The sequence below is a fragment of the Bactrocera oleae genome, chromosome 2 (assembly GCF_042242935.1).
Source record: "Bactrocera oleae isolate idBacOlea1 chromosome 2, idBacOlea1, whole genome shotgun sequence".
NCBI lineage: Eukaryota > Metazoa > Arthropoda > Insecta > Diptera > Tephritidae > Bactrocera > Bactrocera oleae.
Window position 1 is genome coordinate 44,103,065 of NC_091536.1, and position 9,165 is coordinate 44,112,229.

Sequence of the window (9,165 nt, forward strand, 5' to 3'; positions counted from 1 at the left end):
TGTATGTATGCTTGTAACTTTTTTCAAGCGATAACTTGAGTATAAAATGAGATATCTTGATGAAACTTGCTACATATATATAGGTATTCTTTGGCTTCCAAGAGCGGTCAGTATTGCAGATGGATATAATCGAAAAACTGCCACGCCCACAAAACGCCGTTAAAAGAAAACCTATAGAGTGCCGTAACTAAGCACAAAATTCAGATACCGAATTGTAATTTTGAACAGAGGATCGCGGTAAGAAGGGACACCTATTGGCTGAAATACTTTTAAAAATTGGCGTAGCTCCGTCCCCTAAATGGCTTAATGCACATATCTTCCAAACCGCTGAAGCTAACTCAACCACATTTGCTGGGGTCTTTTTAGCTCTTTTTCATATGATGTGTGTATGTGTGGGTAAAATCAGACAATAACCACGCTCACTCCCCATATAACTGTTATGTTGAAAACTACTAAAAGTGCGATAACTCCTTATATAAACTGGCAGAAATATTGACCAAAAAATACTTGTATTATTGTGAGAAAATCGTAGGATGGTTTGTAGTAAATTTTCACCCGCTTCACGTGCATTTTATGCCTAAAGATACATTGTTATTAGAAAACCACGTTATTTCAATTTCATTAAGATAACTACATACTGACCGATATTTGCGGTATAATCAGCTGCAAGTTCGAAAATTTTTCTATTAGATATATTGTAAAGGGACTATGGGAATTATTAATACGATTCAACCTATTTTTGGCGCACAGGCATACTATTATCAGAAAGGGATTCTCTTTGAAATTCTATATTTTTTTCTCACAGATTGGCCGATATTTTCGATAAAAAATTTGCCTGGCGGCTTGATCAGGATGGAATTTAAAATTGTGTTATATGGGAAGTAGGTGTGAATGTAGACCGATTTCACACTGCAAAATAGAAATGTCATAAATGCCACCTACCGAGTTTGGTTGAAATCGGTGACGCAGGTTCACAGATATGGATTTTCACTTAAATGTGGGCGCCCATCGCTATAAAGCCCTCTCGTATATTCTTGTGTGTAAAATTTTATGTTTATGGTTCTGTGTTTACTTATTGAGTTATTGCAATTTTAGTAGTTTTCAACAAACCCGATATATGGGGAGTGGGCGGAGTTATCATCCGATTTCAGTGTAGTTATTATAGTTTTAACGGTCTGGGAGATACATTGTTATTAAGGGGCGGAGCCACGCCCACGTCTTCAAAATTTTAAAAACCACAGATGCCACTCCTTAAGGCGATTCGTTATACCAAATAACTGTCTGGTATCTTATTGTGGAGCTTAGTTATAGCACTTTATAAGTTTTTAAATAATGGCGTTTTGTGGGCATGGCAATATCCCGTTTATGCCTATGTATCTGCAATACCAACCGACTTATGGTGCCTAATTATAGGTGTACCAACATCAAGGTATCTCTATTTTTACTCAAGTTACAGCTTGCACAGACGGACGTAAAGACAGTCACTCGGATTTCAACTTGTCTGTAAGATCAGATTAAATCAAAAGATTAGTTCTTTCTTCGTTTTCAATGTGGATGCCAGTGGAAATGTGGGTTATAACGAAAATTATAAATTAGCAGTTGATATAAGAACATATGCACCTAATTATATTTTTACACGGTTTGAAAATAATTATTTTTTGATTTTTTACACGCTTTTATTCTATTTAGGCTGATTCACAATATTTTGGGCTTAAATTTTATTTTTCAGATTTAGAGGAATGCTCTTTTTGTGGATACAAGCATGTTTACTAGTCAGAGCAATCTACAAAAAGTGGACAAGCAATGCGAGTAACTGATGATGACAGTAATTAAAATAATGTTTCTGTATTTATGATTATCCTTTTATTTTTTTTGTTAATTTTTTATTACCTTAAAAATTTAATACTCTGTTATTTTTGTTAACAACATAACTGTTTTACATAATCCTTGTTTTTCACTAATTTTAAAATGTTTTAAAGATAAGAAACATATCCCCTATCCCTTGAAAAAGACGCGTCTACGGCTGTAATAGCTTTTTCATTCGACCAAAAACGGTTTTCCCCGAAGGAATTGTTTCATATTTCTGAAGAGGTAGTAGTCGCTGGGAGCCAAATTTGGTAAATACGGTGAATGCTCAAGCAATTCGTACTTTAAGTCGTTGAATTAATATTCAGAGTTGATACTTTTACCTTTCTACAGATAATTAATCAACAAAATTCCTTTTGCATCCCAAAAAACTGATGCCATAACTTTCTCTGTTGATCGTTGTGACTTCACCTGCTTTGGAGCTGAACAACCAGCTTCAGTCCACTGTAAACATTCTTGTTTCAATTTAGAATTATGGTGGTAGATCCAAGTGTCTTCCATAATTATAAAACGATGCAAGATATCGGTTTTATTCTGCTTAAAACGCTTCAAATTATTCTGAGAAAATTGTTTTCGATCCAGCTTTTAGTTAATTATTAACGTGTGCGAACTATTTTCCAAACAGCTTTTTTGTATGTAATTCTAGATGTATGAAGTACTTGTTCGCCTGAGATGCCTATGGCATTAGCAATTTCACGCTAAGCAAATTTGGATCTTCACCAACCATATTATGAACTTGCTTATTGATTTCTGGTGTGGTTGCCGTTTTTGGTCGTTCTTCGCGCGGATCTTCTTCAAGCCTAGTACGACCACGTTTAAATTCACCAGCCCAAAATTCAACGGTGCGTTTTGAAGGTGAGGACTCCTTATACACTTCTACAATTGTTCATAAATTTGTATTTAAACCTTTCAAAACATGGAATCTAATCACAGCACAATATTCAATTTTTTCCATGTTAAAAAAGTACTCTGATATATCAACTCAAATGGCTTGTAAACAAAGAATTAATTGATAAAATGACTTGTGACTTTGCATGTGTTCTCACGACAGATGTCCCAACTTGAGAATTAAAATTTGGGGCTAGTAGGGCTATTTCATGGTGAGACCAACCAACTTTTCAACCAACCTGTATAAAAATTAAATCATATACCCCCAAATAAGCTCAAGGCAGCAATTAGAAAAAGCATATGATAAGTTTAAAAGGAGTTCCCACCGTGGAACAGAAATAAAAAAATGTGGTCGAAACATAATATACTCGGACATAATCCATATACATTGGGTAGAAAAAGTCTTCGCTTCAATTCGTGGAATGTATTTCAATAAAAATATTAATAAAATAAATGCCTTTTTGAAGTTCTTTTCAGAACATCAGGTACGCATGCTAATAGCATTATAGTCGCCAAATTTCATGGAATTCCTATGTGCGTTTGCAAAGTCAAGAAAGTTTTTTGAATTCTACTAATACACAATAAGCAGAAAAAGTGTCCGCTCACTACTTATTACAATAGTTTATTGCAGTTTCCACGCGTTTAAGACTTGTTAATTTTTTGTACGTTTTTGTCAATAATACAAATTTAGATAATCGAAGGAAAAATCTGCAATTTGTGTGTACATTTTTCGAAATATTCAGCGTTAATCGAAATAAGTGCAAAAGGCAAAGAAATAAGTGTTAATACTTGTGAGCGGAAAATAATATTAAAATTAAGGGAGGACTTTCGTGAAATTGGACGAGTTGTCAACAGAACGGAGTCATCAGTGCGATACGTCATCTAGACTTTCAAAAAAACGAGAATTATTACTGCAAAGCCTCGATCTGGACATTCGAAAATAGTGACTGATCGGGAAACACGCAAAGTTGTATCTGTTGTAAAGGTTAATCCGCGTTTAACCGCTTCCCAAATAGCAGAAGATGTAAAACTACGATTTAAAAAAACAATATGCAGTGACACAGCAATAAAAATTGTCATGGACAAGTGGTACGTAAAAAGCCATTCTTTTTCTTAAAAAATCGTATGAAGCGCATTGCTTTCGTAAACGAACATATAACCATGCCTATATATTTCTGAGAATCGTTTTTATGGTCGGAGGAGACCAAATATTGTATATTTGGAATAAAAGGAATGCACGAAATCTTACTTCAACCATAAAGTGGAGTTGGCGGCATTCAGTTTATCGAATATACATATAATGAATAAATTTGATTATCTAAATATCGAAAAATCGACATATAAAACAAAGTGCTGACAAATTAGGATTGCCAATTGTGTTTTTGTTTCCCGCAGAATTTGTTTGCCCTTGCTCCAAAACAGCTGCATTCACCTCCACAATCACCTCAATCCTATTGAGCATTTATGGACTCTGTTGGAGCGCAGAATTCGCTCACATACGATTACCAGCAAAGAAATGCTCAAGACCGTTTTATTGGATGGATGGAGTAAAATGTCGGCTGAAGATACGAGGAAGTTAGTACATTCCATGGCTAAACGTCTACCAGAAGTTATAAAAAAGCTATTAAACTTTTTATAATTATTTGATATAATTGTGTTCTGTTTGATGAGTGGAGAGTTTTTCCGTTTAGGTTAATTGTTTTTAAAATGAAAATAAACCCTATGGCTTTTGTTTATTAAATTATTTGAAAAAAAGCTAAGTTTTTTAAACGAAAAGATATGAATTATTGACACAAAAAAAATTTTTTTAATCTCTTAATTGGTCAAACTTTTATTTAAGTTTAAATGATTTTGTATCCAGTGAGCGGAGACTTTTTCTACCTAGTGTAAGTATGTATGTAACTATATACAGTTGCGTGCAATTTTTTAACAACGATATATAAGGTCAAGCAAACCTTTCAACCTATGTTGATTTTTTATCTGCGCTTTAAATTTCGAAACTTTGTCGTACCTCGATCAATTCCAACCAAATTCGGAACATAATTTATATTGCCTTGACATTCCTATATTACGATGTAAAAATTACTGAAATCGGACAAAAACCACACCTACTCTCCATGTAACAAAACTATAAATTCCATCTGATTCTTTCACTTTCCAGTACACCAATGTTTCCACGTAATTTTGTAAAGATAATTCACACACTGTGCATAAAGTCTGTTAGACTACCGAAAATCATTACGTGTAGTACATGAGAAATGGGATATGGTAAATCCAATATTATACGTTCACTTAATTTTGTTAAGGTATCTTACATATTTACCGATATATTTATATGACCGGAAGTTTGAAGCGCTTTAGTATAAAGTATCCAAAAAATGCGTTTATATAAAGTATCCGAAAGAATTTTCAAACGTGAAATGTATACAATAACGTCATTGGCGCACGAATTATAAACAGTAAAATGGAAGAATAATATTGAGAAAAAAATTGTTATATATGGAAAGAAGACGTGTTTATAGTCGGATTTCGCCCATTTTTATACCGTACTATAAAAATTTCAAAATAAGTAAACATTAAATCTGAACAATGTTGGTCTGGTAAGCCTGAGATATAGAATTTCACCTAAAAGTGGGCGGGGCCACTCAAGTTTTGATAAATTTTCATAGTATCCGACATATTTATTTAGAGAGTTTTATTCGTTCTCAACATAACCGTTATATGGGGAGTAGGTAGGCCGATTTGACTAATTTTCACTGTATTAAAGGAGATGCCAATAGTATTTGTCCTCAGCGAATTTGTTTAATATACCTTCAGTTGATTGTAAGATATGTACATAAAATTTATAGGACGGCCGGGGTCACTCTTTCAATGCTACGATTCAAGGTACCAAATTACAGTTTTGTATCTTAATTTTCGGCATAGTTCTGGCATTTTGTAGGTATTCGATTAATGGCATAATGTGAACGTGGCAGTGTTGTGATCACGCCTATCTACAACATTGACCTTCTTATCGTGGCAGTGCACACGTGTAGCAAGTTTCAGCAAGATTTTTCAATTTTTACTGAAGTTATAGCTTGCACGGACGTGCGGATGAAGAGACAGTCAACCGGAATTTAACTCGTCTCGTCATCCTGATAATTTATTTATATATAACTGCATATCTATATCGATTAGTTTTAGGTGTTATAAACAACGGTTAAGTGAAGAAAATTAAAATACTCTGTAGCGACGAGTTTAATGGAGACATGTCCATCAAATTACTTACATGAGGATTTATCTCCGTGCAGAACATTTTCTTTTCTATGGCAAGGCGTTTTATATCTCTCTTACAGCCCCACCACCATTTTCATTTAAGAATCAGGGTTTTTAAGAAAGTTAATGAAAGTATCCTTTGACACCGACTGTAGGAGCAATATTGGTAATTTTGTTCCAATTTAATTAAAAGATTTTATCAAAGCATCCTATTGAAATTATTAAAATTTTACAGTTCTCCATACACCTATTTCTTGTAAAAATTTATAATATGTACGATGATGAAAAATATATACTAATACCTTAAGTAGTACATATACTTATCTCCTTAGAAATGCAAGACTCGCTTAGATTTCTAATAATGTTGCCTAGGATAATGATTAAAAATAGAATTTGGATAGGCACACTAAAGGTATAAATCAGTTAGTATAAGTCTAATAATGTTGCCTAGGATAATGATTAAAAATAGAATTTGGATAGGCACACTAAAGGTATAAATCAGTTTCATAATTAGATATACCCAAAACAAATTAACTGTTTGAATAAAATCTGACAAAATATTTTTGCACATACATATACTTATTCGCATGATATGTAACTACTTGTAAGTGTGTCTATGACATATAATGGAGGATACCAAATACAATTAGCGTGGTGCCAAAAAAAATTTAAATTTCTTTCGCATTTGGCAGATTTATCATATTCCAAACTCTAACCCAAAAATGTTATACATAAATAAAAGATTAAATTTTTCGCTTTGTATTATTTTTAAATAAAGTTTTCGAAATGTTTTTACCAATAATTTGGTTTCAGAATACTCTCCATCAAATACAATTTATGTACATACCTAAATATTCATATGTACAATATATTCATATTTCGATGTTACTATTACCCTTATAGCTCTATGCTCTAAACATGTCACTAAACTAACTGTTAAATTTTACGGAACAACCAAAAAATTCAACGCATTATCCCAATAGAAATCTCAATGACGCAAGTATTCAGTAAACGAAGATTGAACCGAAGAAGCTATATCAGGGAGGTAGACGATACGATTATGCATATCCTCAGAGCGCAAAGAGAGCAAACATCATCATGAATAGCAGCAAATAGTACTCTGTAAGAAAGTGTGAGCAAAACAAAAGTCAGATAAATCACAACAACTAAAATGCATAGTATAATCACAAAAACAAAACACAGAGTCGTTCGGCATTTTTGAGCAGGGTTGAGTTTCTATTAAAGCAATAAGGAAAGGAACGTAATATTAACATCGGTAAGTTGCCAGTTGGCCAGACTGAAAAGCCGCTGTCCAGCGAAGACGCTAAATGTGTTCTTGCCATTTCAATGCAAATGAATACGTACATAGGTACATACATGTTTACTTCTACAAATCTACCTATTTGTAAATTTAGATGAATCCATTGTATATACTTAGACGCATAAATAAATATGTACATATGCACATATGCATTGGTATGATCCATATAAACTCTTCAAGTGAGCATATACGACTAGAGAAATTTAAACCAAATATGAAATTTATACATATCCATAAACAGGAATATTATAGCGAAGCAGTATTTGTATAAACATGTGATTGACAGGTAGATATCCTTGCATATAACAGCAAAAGAAACTTCTTAGTGGGAAATGTATTTTTTCTTGGCCGTATACATAAGTTCTTATATGTATGTATGTATATGCAAATCTAACGCATGTACATATGTATGTATAAGTAGGCAGATGTAAGTAATCCAAAAATGAGAACCAAATTTGATATGAATGTGAACGAAAACAACAACAATATGGAAATAAACGTACATACGAACTTAAATTAGCACATAGATAGGTATGTACTTATATAGTATTGTATGATCGTTTTAACTGATTCGAGAAAAATGTGATAAAGTAATTGTTAAAATTTATTGAAAAATGGGGATTTTAGAAGTATTGTAGTATAAAAACGATAGATATTACTACTTATATACATATGTATGTACATATACACTTACATATATAAGTACATAAATAAATCTATTAACCTATTTATATTATTTTAACATAAATCCATGTATACATTTAAATATATGCGTTTTTAAATATACATAGAGGTAATATACCTAACATTGTAATCATATGAAAATGTACACATACATACCTGGGGTAATTTCTATATATTTGAAACAGCTCGGATTAGCATAAAAATATTTATTGGATTTAATCAAAACAGTAAAAGCGAATGAAGACATGTTTGATTGGCATTCTTTTAAAATGTAAAACTGTGCTAATTTTTCTTGCAGGGTTCTTGTATATACCCAGTTGTGCAGTATGTATAAGTATTCCACATTCGGTCGTTGATGTAGAAGCCATCGTCTTGGTCTTTGGTATTTTTTTCAATCTCGTCCGCCTTTGTCTTTTATATTCATTTCCATTATGCTTTTGAGTCCTTTCCTGATTTTCACCCGTTTTGGTCAAGTCATGTGTGCCATATACATGCATGCACGAGTATCTACATATATTCATTAACAATAGAACGCTCAATTATGCGTATACATTTGCATGCCCGGTTGGGAGAATGTATAAATATGTACATATACATACGTACATTAACTTTACTGTTGCGTGCAAGCTCACAAACGAAAAGCTGAACCACGTCTTCCTATTAAAACACACACCCCCTGTTCCTTTCTGACCAAACACGAGTTCAACGTAAAAACGCATTCGTATATCGCACCATGTTCAGTTGTTAATCTCATCATACTACAGTACTTGTCTCTAGGCAAAGCCGCGTTTACCCATAGGATAGACGTGCGACGTAGACACTAGCATACATACATATATATCATCTACAAAAGTATCAAAATACATCTTATACTTTCTAAATAGGCGCATACTACATGTATTGATCCATATATTCAACCTACCAACCGCTCAGGATGGCCAAGCTAGCCTAAGCAAGAAATAGGCCTGATGTTCATTCATATGTATAAACATATATACCTACATATATTTAAGCACATGTACCCGTAGGTACTTACGTACATATGTATGTGTCCATAGCGTCCGACAGCATAGTAGTCGCAGTCTCCGTCGAAGTCAAAGTAGCAGCAGTTATAGCAATCGTCTTCTATCTCCTCGCAGCCGTCGTTGACG

The 9,165-nt window shown here is 33.3% G+C and overlaps 1 protein-coding gene across 2 annotated transcripts in view; it reads right to left on the reverse strand.

The window, feature by feature from the left end:
• lobo (lost boys) overlaps window positions 1–9,165 on the reverse strand; it is a 375,899-nt gene that overhangs the window by 285,734 nt on the left and 81,000 nt on the right. The window lies entirely within an intron of this gene.